Source organism: Phoca vitulina, unplaced genomic scaffold, assembly GCF_004348235.1.
Source record: "Phoca vitulina isolate PV1807 unplaced genomic scaffold, GSC_HSeal_1.0 scaffold2, whole genome shotgun sequence".
NCBI classification, from domain to species: domain Eukaryota; kingdom Metazoa; phylum Chordata; class Mammalia; order Carnivora; family Phocidae; genus Phoca; species Phoca vitulina.
In genome coordinates, this window is record NW_022589705.1 from 17,941,529 (window position 1) to 17,954,341 (window position 12,813).

The following is a 12,813-nucleotide window of genomic DNA, read 5'->3' on the forward strand; positions in this document are numbered from 1 at the left end:
TACCCTTCCTTTTTTTGCTTTGTCTCTTTATTTCAGTATTTCCAGGCATCATACTGGCTGTGTACTTTGTGACCTAACCAACCTTCAGTTTACATAGGAGGAAACTAAAGGACAGGAAAATGAATGATTTACTCAATGCCAAGAAGTTATCAGCAAACGTCAGTCAGTGTTAGAACTGAGCTCCCTGCCTTTTCTTGATCTCGTCCTTTCAGTTGATAGCAGGGCCCCTGGGGCAGGGAAGGCTCTTCACAGATATTTATCGAATAAGTATTACATGAATGAATGTTCAGTGTCCTCCGCTGTGGATTGAGGGTGACACTCTTCTGAAATAGGTACAACCTATTGTTATCTTCAGCTTAAAATGTTGGAATATTACTTAGGAGTCCAGATGTCTGTGTTTAGTTCTGCTCCTTCAGCTCGATGATAGTTGCTAATGCACACACAATACATACACAGAATGATACAACCTCCGGCTATTTCATAAGCAAAGATAGGAAACACACAAAACAGAAAGTTTGTTAGAGTCTCACTCTATGAGAAGGCAGAGGAAGGAAAATGATCATACGATAGATCACTGCCATAGGATTATAATTTATTATGTGCTTTTATAAACCTTAGCTCATTTAAGCCTTATGTCAACCTTACGGGAATGGTAGGGGGGGATATCATCGCTGGTCTTTGAAACATTGAAAACTCAAAGAATTTAAGTGAATTTTCCCAGATTACAAACTTACAAAGAAAACTAATACCCAAAGCTAGAGCCTAGTTCTTCTTTTTCTGGATTGAATTAGTTGTTCTTGGGCTATAAGGTATTTAATCTTTGATGCCGAGTATAACTTTTGTTAAATAGGTGTATTCTGTCTTCCTGCTGAAGAACCTTAAAGTCAAGGCTAACTCATTCATATTTGATTCCCTATATCTAAGCACAGTTTCCTTCACAAGGTAGAACTTCAAAAGGTTATAACAATAATATATTATATTATTAAATTATATTATTAAATAACAATAATATTATTTTGATGGATAAAAAATAACGTTTTTAAGAAACAGCAGCTACATTTAGCAAGTCGGCTCTTCCAGGATATTGAGCAAGCAAAATGAAAAGTTTATTTCTTAATACATGTCCCATCAACTTGGTATGAGCAAAAATTTTTATGAGGGAAATTTGGTCATTTTGAGAGAAACTGTCATAAATCTTTCTGAATGTGCCTCCTTCTGGTGTCCCTAAAAGATCTGTGATTTGCCAAATGATTAAAGATGTATTCTCTCCTAAACTCTAAAATTAGAAACATTGTTCTGTCCCCTCCTCTTTTTTTTTTCCTAATGCCCCTGTTGGAACAGGTTTCCATGTTACCGTTCAAGGATTGGTTTTAGGCAAAAAGCTACTTCTCATGTTTAGAATTCAGGAGATATTTAAATAAGAATCTTCATCATTAATACAGATAATATTTATGGAGTGTTCAGTGTATGTCATGCTTTTTATACATTATCTTGTCTAACTCTTAAATGATTTGACTCCTTGAAAATCTCATTAACTCGTGGGATTATCCCTTTTATCACACAGGGAATATTATTATCCTTATTGTATAGTTAAGGAGACTGAATCTTAGAGTTCACACAACCAGTAAGCATCAGCGGTGAGATTTGACCCTAGGTCTCTCTTAATTTGGAATTTAACAACTATCCTATACGGTTTCTGTCACTATCAATGATAGCAGATGGACCTCATGTTAATGGCAGACAGTCTCAATTTCTTTTTGAATACCTGATAGACCAAGCTGTTGACCGTGGTAACAAAAAGCCTAATTCATCCCCACACCTAACTTGTGATTATGTAAAGGTTTTTCACTTCAGTATTCTCTGTAAGAGAATACAAAACTACGATGGGATTCCACCCTACACCCATCAGGATGGCTACTACAAAAAAACAAAACATAGCAAAGTACAAACGGTGAGAATGCAGAGTAATTGGAACCCTCGTGCCCTATTGGTGGGAATGTAAATGGTACAGACACTGTGGAAAACAGTATGGGGGCTCCTCAAAAAAATTATAAATAGGATTACCATATGATCCAACAATTCCACTTCTGAATGCATACCCAAAAGTATTGAAAACAGCATCTCAAAGTAGTATTTTTACACCCATGTTTATAGCAACATTATCCACAGTAGCTAAAACGTCGAAGCAACCCAAGTGTCTATTGACAGATGAACAAGATATACATAAAATTGAATATTATTCAGCTTAAAAAGGAGGGAAATTCTCTACAGTTAAGAGTCTGTTTCTTCTACTCCTAAAACCAATATTGCACTGTATGTTAATTAAAATTTAAATAACTGGAGAGTATTATGCTGAGCGAAATAAATCAATCAGAGAAAGACATGTATCATATGACCTCACTGATATGAGGAATTCTTAATCTCATGAAACAAACTGAGGGTTGCTGGAGTGGTGGGGGTGTGGAAGGGGTGGGTGGCTGGGTGATGGACATTGGAGAGGGTATGTGTTATGGTGAGTGCTGTGAATTGTGTAAGACTGTTGAATAACAGACCTATACCTCTGAAACAAATAATACATCTTATGTTAAAAAAAAAAAGAAGAAGAAGATAGCAGGAAGGGAAAAATGAAGGGGGCGGAATCGGAGGGGGAGACGAACCATGAGAGACTATGGACTCTGAGAAACAAACTGAGGGTTCTAGAGGGGAGGGGGGCGGGGGGATGGGTTAGCCTGGTGATGGGTATTAAAGAGGGCACGTATTGAATGGAGCACTGGATGAATCATGGAACACTACATCAAAAAATAAATAAATTTTAAAAATAAATAAATAAATAAATTTTTTAAAGAGTCTCTGTTTCTTGGTTTGTCTCTCTCTCTTTTTTTCCTTTGTTAGTTTTGTGTCTTAAATTCCACAAATGAGTAAAATCATATGGTATTTGTCTTTCTCTGACTGACTTATTTCACTTAGCATTATATTCTCTAGTCCATCCATGTTGTTGCAAATGGCAAGATTTCATTTGTTTATGGCTGAATATTATTCCTTTGTACATATATACTGGAATTAAAATTAAAACCCTAATTTTAAAAAAAAGAAAGAAAGAAAATGCTTTGTCTTTCCTGAGTGCTAAGATTTTTTTTGTAAAAAAATATAATTTTTGTCTTCTACTGATGTACTTGATATTAAATCTGGATTCTTAGAGCTTGAAAAAAAAAAGGAGGGAAATTCTGACACAGACTACAACATAGATGAACCTTGAGGACATTTGCTAAATGAAATAAACAGTCACAAAAAGACAGAACTGGGGCACCTGGGTGGCTCAGTTGGTTAAGTTTCTGCCTTCAGCTCAGGTCATGATCTCCAGGTCCTGGGATGGAGCCCCGCATCGGGATCCCTGCTCAGCAGGGAGCCTGCTTCTCCCTCTCCCTCTGCCCCTCTGCCCTGCTTGTGTGATCGCTCACTCTCTTTCTCTCTCTCGCTCTCTCGCTCTATCTCAAATAAATAAAATCTTAAAAAAAAAAGATAGAAACTGATACCACTTATATGAGATACCCAGAGTAGTCAAAATCCTAGAAACAGAAAGTAGAAGGTGGTTGCCAGGAACTAGGGAGACAGGAAAACACAGAGTTATTGTTTAATGGGTATAGAGTTTCAGTTTTACAAAATAAAAGTGTTCTGGAGATGGATGGTGGTGACCATTGCACAACATTATAAAAGTATTTAATGCCACTGAACTGTACACCTAAAAATAGTTAAGATGGTAAATTTTATGTCATCCATCTTTTGCCATAATAAAAAACATTTGAGAAAAAATTACATTAAAGTTGAATAATTGTCAATTTATGGTCAATTTGAACAACCAGTTCAAACGTGTTAGGTTAAAAAGGAGAGTCATTTTCACATCATAAAAAATAATCAAGGAGCGCTTGGGTGGCTCAGTCTGTTAAGCGTCTGCCTTTGGCCGAGGTCACGATCATAGGGTCCTGGGAATCAGCCCGACGTTGGACTCCCTGCTCAGCAGGGAGTCTGCTTCTCTGTCTGCCCCCTGTTCGTGCTCTCTCTCTCTCTCAAATAAATAAATAAAATCTTTTTAAAAAAATAATCAAGAACCACAAGAGAGTCATATTCAGAGAGAGGTGGCTTGTTTCTTATGTACCTGCGCCAGACAATGTGGCTTGTGATTAAAGGGTTATCCAGATGCACAAGACCTCTGAGAAAACAATTGCTGTGTGCTAAGGCAGGGGGAGGTCCGGCAGGCCGGATGGCTCATTCATCACCTTACGGAAGGCAGCCTCTTAAGATCATGTAAACGGGATGAAGAGCTCTCTCGGAAGGTTCCAACAAACATATGCCAGCCCTCTGAGTTCTCTGTCTGGGGTCATTTCACTTGAAATGACTCATCTTAATCTTTTAAGGTTCTGGGAAGAGTAAGATATATATCAGTCAGGAGGTCCCACATCTCTTAACTGCCGCCTTTATGACAGAGAAGAAATCCTTCCTGAATGACCACACTTGAAGGTAGGAAACAGCAGGGCAGAGTCCAGAGCTCTGCATGGATTGTTTACTCAAAAAATCCCTAATAATTACCAGAGCAAAAACTGGATTTAGGAAGCTAAATTCAAAACTTATTTTGGTGACCTTCAGAAAGGACCCTTCAGCACAAAAATTTATCATAAATGTTACCATGCTTTGCCCTTTGAAATGAAATTCATTTACTTCAAGTTGAACATTGCTGGTTATTTTACCCACTTCTACTGCTGTATTTCTGGAGCATATTCCCCATCCTTTCCACAGATTTTGGTCTTTTTTTTTTTTTTCCAGTGGAAAAGGAATTTGTTGGGTCATGTGTTCCTAGAATTCTTTCTGTAGTTTGTTCTAAGTCATTCATATCCTCTCTCCTAGTCTGTCACTCACCTCTGAACCATTTGCCCACTGTAATGGGTGAAAAGGGCTAATCTAGATGCAGCTCAATTCAACGCAGAGAGCTCCAGATTAAAAGCCAGAGACCAAGCCTATGATTTTCCTATCAGTAGCATCACATCCTTCTTGCTGCAATAAGCACTAAATCTTATAGGTAAGTGAGGCATTTAATAAACACTATATCCCTGGAACAACTTTATAAGCCCATAGAAATGAAAATCCATAAAGTACCTAGAAAATTACTGCACAAAGCAGGTGAACAACAGATGAAGATTTTACTCTGATGTTGCTTCTGCCATTTATTTATTCACTCATACATTCATACATTCACGCATTCAGCAACTATCCTATTCGTAGCCACTAGAAATAGGATGGTGAACAAGGCAGACATGGTCCCAACAATCACAGAAGTTACATTCTAGTGGGAGGAGGTATGTAGAGAAGTTGAGAGGAAACCACAATAGCTTATAATAAATGCTATCGTAATGGGAGAATCGTAGTGTGCTACTGGGACCACAGAGGAGGGGCGACTAGCACAAGTGTGTGTGTGTGTGCATGTGTGTGTATGTGTGTGTGCATGTGTGTGCGTGCGTGTGTGTGTGTGTTTATGTGTGTAGCTGGTCACCAAGGGCTCCCATGATTAAATCCCAGTTGATACTTAAAATATGAGTTTAAGGGGCACCTGGGTGGCTCAGTCAGTTAAACGTCTGACTTCAGCTCAGGTCATGATCTCAAGGGTCCTGGGTTTGAGCCTCAAGTCGGGCTCCCCACTCAAGGGGGAGTCTGCTCCTGGCCCTCTCCTTCTCCCTCTGCCCCTCCTCCTAATTACGCACTCTCTAATAAATAAAATGTTTTAAAAATAAATGAAATAAGAGTTTAATTTAGACAAATAGAGGGCTGGGGTGGGGTGGGGAGACAAGGGAGAACCAGTACGTACAAAGGCCCAGAGGCTAAAAAGAAGATTCCATTAATTCCATAATGTTTTGGCGATCGTCCCACATTTTACTTCTCTTCTCTGTGACAGAAGGCGGTGTCTTGGCCAAACACTTGGGCAAGACTGTATTTGGAGTTGCAAGCTGTTGCCCGTAAAAGTTATTTTCTCTGTTTATAATGGTTAAGCTGTTTGACTATGTCATTTATTGCATTCCCCACTGAAAACGTGACCAGCTCACAGACAGGGAGCATAGCTCAGTGTATTTCCCAGAAGCCAGGGTAGTATTCCTTACACAATGGAAGCTTTAGAAATGCTGGTGCTAAACAAATAGATAAACAGCAGAGAGAGGTCGGCAACCAAGCTGGAACTCCCAGAATTTTCAAGGGAGCGGCAATGTTTATCCACGGAGGTTTTTAAGCCAGCATTACTTGCTGAAGTTCCAACAGTAGGAGCTTAGCCACAAAGAGCCTCATTATATGGTATCTTGGCAATCCAAATAGTCACCTCCCCTCTGACTGAATTTGGTTGACTCCGTCGATGACAGAGGCCAAAATCAGGAGTTTCGAGTCCTGTGAAAGGTTCCTTAGCTTCAGGGAGAGAGAGAGAAGACCCGTTCCACAGTCCCGCGCATCGCCACACCCTGAACTCAGGCCAGGCTGAGGGAAGTAGCGTCGCATGGAGCGTGTGGCCCGTAGTATGAGCCAGGCACTGTACCAGGTGCTGTGGACATAAACATAAAGAAGTAGTTTCTGCCACTAAGATACATCTGGCACTTAGCAGTGGCTTGATAAATATTTGCTGAGAAACTGACTGAACACAGTCCCACGTATTTCAGCAAAACACTTACCACAAACTATGTTACAGTTTTGTTTTTATAGTGGGACTTTCTCCTAGGCTGTGGAAATTTTCGTATCCCATGGACTCTTTGTAGTCTCTACCAAAGGACCTCCCCTGCGGTCCCGAAGAGAACCCCTGCCATTGCTTTTGAAGACAGTAAGAGCTGCAGCTGCTGAGGGGGCCCTGGTCCCCCCTCATGGAGACTTTGGCGTGCCTCTGCTCCGACGTCACCCTACCCTGTGCGCAGCTGTTGGACCCAAAGAGCTGCTCTGAGAGTCGCAGTAGCCCTAAGAGCTCCAGAGTCATCCTGAGAGAATGTTCTACAAAGAACGCACGTTTGTAGGTAAGCAGGACTCCACTCCACTCTTGGATTGCCCCACTGCCGGTGCTCCTGGCCCCCAAGAGCAGAGGGTTCTGACAGGAGGAATCAGTAACTTTATTTCCTGATGCAGAGAACAAACATATTCCTTTCCTCTGAAACCTGGAAAATCATATCCATTAGTGGCCTATTTATTCATAAATATCCTCAAAACGAGGGTTCTGTCTGCTCAGGTAAGGACAATCTTAAATCTCAGGGAGTCAAGTTCTTCCTTTAATCAGCCCCAATAATACTGGTCAGAAGCTCTGGTTTCGAGTTCTCTGAGCCATATGAGCAAGCCATTTTGTTTCCAGGGCACTTTCCTCAGCCTCTTTGGCATAAACTGCAACGAGGTCTTAGCTATTTTCTGTTTGAAGTGGTGTCTCGGACTTTGGGATTCATGTGATCATTGAGCATGCTGAGAAAAATGAAGCAAGCAGTGTGACATCGAGGCGAGGATTGCCCTTTCCAGTGATGGCGGGGGGGCAGACAAGATTAGCCAGATGGCAGTACTGTAACAGGCTCGAGGTGCAATTTTCATTACTCTCTGTAGAACGCGCACTGATTTGGGGAGGAAGGAAGACAATAATGAGCGGCACTGTCCCACAACTGAGCTTTACGGACACAAAAATGTTCTTCATCAAACTCCAACCTCTTTCATTTGTTTCTTCCTAATTCTCATCTCCTCAGGCTGGCTGGGAATATTCTCTGCCCTGGTTTCTGTCATCGGGTCCTTGGATCATCATCCATCACTCACTCAGCAAGTATGTATTAGGTCCCTGTCGTGTACCCGGCCCTGGGAGTAAGTTCCAGAGCTTCTGTCTAGTAATGAAGTATTTGAGGTAGAGAGTGGTAAGTACGATAAAAAGGCATCTATCTACAAGGCAAGGGGGCCCGGGAAGGAAGAACTCTGTTCCAGCAGTTCCTGATAACTTTCCTACAAGTAAGACCCTGGAGCTGAGTCCGTCAGGACATATGGGAGTTTCTGAGCGAATAAGTACAGGACGAGGAGCAGGGGGCCGGAGACAGAACTCCGGGGAAAGAAAGAAGGCTAGCAGCAGCCAGTGCTTACTGATGTGTGTGTCACTGACATGTTTATCATGTCCTACGCACTCTTCCATGTTCTTTACCGGCATTCATCTTTTTAATCCTCACAAAAACTATATGAGGTAGTTCCACTGTGGCAACTGACACACAGAGAGACAAGCAAGTTGGCCAAAATCACACAACTAAAAAGTGACGAGTCCACAGTAAGAATCAGAGCCTGAGCCCTTAACCAGTAGGATAGTGTGCAGAAAGAGATGTGCACGGGTCCAGAAATGGAGAACAAGGCCTTCCGGGGGAAACGGGAGTCAATGTGAAGGGACAGAGTGGTCACGAGGGAGCATCAGAAGCAAATGAGAGTGAAGAGATAATGGCCAGGTTAGAGAGGGTTGCATACCCTGCTGAAGTTTGTACTTTTTTGGGGGGGGGGTGTTTAATTTTTTTTTATTATTATGTTATGTTAATCACCATACATTACATCATTAGCTTTTGATGTAGTGTTCCATGATTCATTGTTTGCGTATAACACCCAGTGCTCCATGCAGTATATGTCCTCTTTAATACCCATCACCAGGCTAACCCATCCCTCCACCCCCTCCGCTCTAGAACCCTCAGTTTGTTTCTCAGAGTCCATAGTCTCTCATGGTTCATCACCCCCTCCGATTTCCCCCCCTTCATTTTTCCCTTCCTACTATCTTCTTCTTTTTTTTTTTTTTTTAACATATAATGTATTATTTGTTTCAGAGGTACAGGTCTGTGATTCAACAGTCTTACACAATTCACAGCACTCACCATAGCACACACCCTCCCCAATGTCCATCGCCCAGCCACCCCATCCCTCCCACCCCCCACCACTCCAGCAACCCTCAGTTTGTTTCCTGAGATTAAGAATTCCTCATATCAGTGAGGTCATATGATACATGTCTTTCTCTGATTGACTTATTTAAGCCTCAGAGCACCGGGAGCCGTGAAAGGGTCTATACCCAAGCTCAGATCTGCATTTCCGGAAGATGACTGACAGCAGGGTGGAGGAGGGATTGCAGAGGAGCCAGCAAGCAGAGACCAGTTGAGCCAGTAATGTCACTGTACAGGTGAGAGCAGGGAAGGGACAGGGGGAGGGGAGGGAGAGCCACAGGAGCTATTTAAATGATAGAATTTATAGAAGTCGGAGGGAAGCCAGCAGGAGTGGAATTTGATCCAGAAGGAAAGGAGAGAATGACTTCTAGGTTCAGGCTTGGGTAGAAGCAATGCCATTAACCAGAACAGGGAAATGCAAGAGAAGTATTTGGTTTAGGAGAGACACTTTGTTCAGTTGGGGAATACTACACTTAAGATGCCTGTGCCAGCTATCATTGCCATGTAACCAACCATCTTAAAACTTAATAGTTTATTTTTTTACTTTTTTAAAGATTTTATTTATTTGAGAGAGAGAGAGAGCATGAGAGAGAGAGAGGGTGCACGAGCAGGGGGAGGGGCAGAGGCAGAGGGAGAAGCAGACTCCCCGCTGAGCAGGGAGCCCGACAAGGGGCTCAATCCCAGGACCCCAAGATTGTGACCCAAGCCAAAGGCAGACGCCCAACCGACTGAGCCACCCAGGTGCCCCAAAACTTAATAGTTTAAAACAATAATTTATGCTTGTTGCTCATGGGTCTGTGAGTCAAGAGGGTTCAGCTGGGCAATTCTTGCTTGGAGTCTCTCAGATAATTACTGTCAGATGTTGGCTGGGCTGTAATCTTCTGAAGGCTCAGTTGGGCTGGTTGTCCAAAATGGCTCACTCGCATGGGCGGCAGCTGATGCTGGCTTTTGAATAGGAGTTCAGCGGGGCTTTTCCACCTACACATGGCCTCTCCATGTGACTTGAGCTTCTCACAGCAGGATAGCTGGCTTATAAGAGATAGAGTCCAAAGAAAAAGCATTTCTAGAGGCTTAGGCAGAAACTGCAAGGATTCTAATAACCTAGCTTTGGAAATCATTTAGTAGTTAGGAGTGGGTCACAGGGTCAGCCCAGATTCAAGGAGTGGGGGCTTCCTCGGACTTGAAGACTGAGAAACATATCTCACTGGGGCCCATCTTTGAAGACTAACACAGTGCCTTTGGGACATGCAGTTAGAGAAGTTTAATAGGTATTTAAGTTATGGGTCTCGAGTTCAGAAAGAAATCTGGGCTGGGAATCTAGCTGAGAAGATAATCGGTATGTAGGCAGTGATGAAAACCATGGATGTAGGGGAGCCTGGGTGGCTCAGTCGGTTAAGCGTCTGCCTTCGGCTCAGATCATGATCCCAGGGTCCTGGGATCGAGCCCCGCGTCGGGCTTCCTGCTCCGCCGGAAGCCTGCTTCTCCCTCTCCCGCTCCCCCTACTTGCATTCCCTCTCTCACTGTGTCTCTCTCTGTCAAATAAATAAATAAAATCTTAAAAAAAGAGAGAAGGAAAAGAAAATCATGGATGTAGATGAGGTCTCCCAGGAGAATATACATCACACAACGAAAATAACTCCAGGGGAAGAACCTTAAAACGCCAACATCTAAATGGTAAGCACTGGAACAATGAGCCCCTAACCGAGACCAAGAGCTACAGAAGCAGAGAAAACCATGAAATATACAAGCCAAACGCAACATGTCAAGAGTATCAGATGCTGCAGAGAGGCAAAGTCAGGTGGGACCTGAAAACTGTTCTCACCAGCTTTGACAATTAGGTGTTCATGGGTGACTTTAGTAGGAATAGTTTTAGGGAATAGGAAAAAGCAAAGAAAAAAATAAAATAGACAATGACTGGTAGCTGAGAGACAGCAGGCAAGAAACTATCACGAGACACACAATGGAAGGAAGACTTGTATTTTAAGATGGTTAGGGCAAGGACTCTGGGGTCGTATTGCCTATTTGCATGGATTTGCATATTGGCTCTTCCAGCTGTGTGATACTGATCGCTCTCCTAATTTAACCTCTCCAACCCTCACTTTTCTCCAAAGAAAGTGACATTTAAGCTGGCACTTGAAGGAGGACTAGGAATCAGCCAGGCAGCGGGTTGGGAGAATAAAGGTTTTGGCTGGGGTAACAGCAAGGATGTGAGTTTGGAACACACTTGGCTTGTGCAAGAAAAAGACTGGAGTGGGACGGGCTGGCAGGAGACGCAGGAGAGGCAGGGGGCGATGTGGTCCGTGGAGTAGCATGAGACTAGGGGAGGAGACAGGAGTCTGATCTTTCTGGGCGTTATACTTGGTGCGGGGGGTGGGGGGAGGGAGGGACATGGGTTTTATTCTAAGTCCAAAGGGAAGTCATTAGAAAGTTGTAAACAGATGAATTACATTATTTGACACGTTTTAAAAAGATCACTCATGGGGGCGCCTGGGTGGCTCAGTCGGTTAAGTGTCTGCCTTCAGCTCACGTCATGATCCCAGGAATTGAGTCCCGTGTCAGGCTCCCTGCCCCACAGAGGAGTCTGCTTCTCCCTCTCCCTCTCCCCCTGCTTGTGTGTGTGCACGCTCTCTCTCTCTCTCAAATAAATCAATAAATCACTCTGTTTTTAAAAATAAACATACACCTACCCAGCAATTCTACTCCTAGGTATTCACCCAAAACAAATGAAAACATGTGTTCACAAAAAGACTCATGCAAGAATATTCATAGCCATTTTATTTGTAGTAGCCAAAACCTAGAAAAAGTTCACATATCCATCAATTAAAAAATTATAAACACACTGCAATATATTCATAAGTAGACTATTACTCAGCAATAAAAGTAAGTGAATTACTGATATAGGCAACAACATGCTACGTGAGTCCATTCCTATGACTCTCTAACAGGCAAAGGCCACCTATAATGGAAAAAACTTCGAACGGTGGTTTCTTCTGGGGTAGGAGTGGGAGCAGGGCTTGCCTGGGAAGGGTTTTTAGGGAACTTCCTGAAGGCATAGTTAATGTCCTGTACTTGATAAGAGTTAGGGTTCAACAGTTGCCCAAATTCAGCAAATGTAAATTTAGGAGTTAAATTTCATATTAAAACAAACCAAAAAACCCCACACAATTATTGAACTCTCATGAATTATATGTATGCTGAAGGCTTTTTACAGGGAAGGGTACTAATATCTGCAATTTCTTTGAAATACACCCAATTTAAGGTGGATTTGTGATGAACGGGGGGAGAGATTGATGGCCAGAAATATAGTAAAGCAAGTATATGCGTTTTGGGCTGAATTGTGTCATCTCAAAATTCACATGTGGAAGTCCTAACCCCCATTCCTGGGAATGGAACACTATTTGGTGATAGGAGGTTTCAGAGGTAATTAAGGTAATATGAGGTCATCTGGGTGGGTCCTAATCCAGTGAGTGGTCTCCTCACAGGAAGAAGAGATGAGGATTCAGATAACACAGACCGAGGGACAACCATGTGAGGACACACGGAGAAAATGGCCGTTTGCAAGCCAAGGACATGAGCCTCAGAAGAAACCAAACCTGCTGATACCTTGATTTTGGACTTCTAGCCTCCCAAATTGTGAGAAAATAAATTTTTGTTGCTTGAGCTATCCGGTTTGTGGTATTTTGTTATGGCAGCCTTAGCAAACTAATACATATAAGGAAAATGTTAATGGCAGAAACTAGGTAATAGGTATGAATATTCACTACAAAATTACTTCAGCTTTGCTGCATAGTTCAAAATTTGCATAGTAAAACATTGCGGGGGGGTCACTCCGATCTCTGTGTTTAACGGATTTAGGGAACTGTGGAAG

The 12,813-nt window shown here is 42.4% G+C and overlaps 1 long non-coding RNA gene across 1 annotated transcript; it reads left to right on the plus strand.

Moving 5' to 3' along the window:
- The first annotated feature begins 6,817 nt into the window (after positions 1-6,817).
- LOC116639610 lies at positions 6,818-12,562 on the plus strand. The gene is made up of 4 exons (XR_004300875.1): positions 6,818-7,031; positions 7,737-7,810; positions 9,039-9,181; positions 12,428-12,562. It is a non-coding gene; the product is annotated as an uncharacterized LOC116639610 (long non-coding RNA).
- Positions 12,563-12,813: the final 251 nt, after the last annotated feature.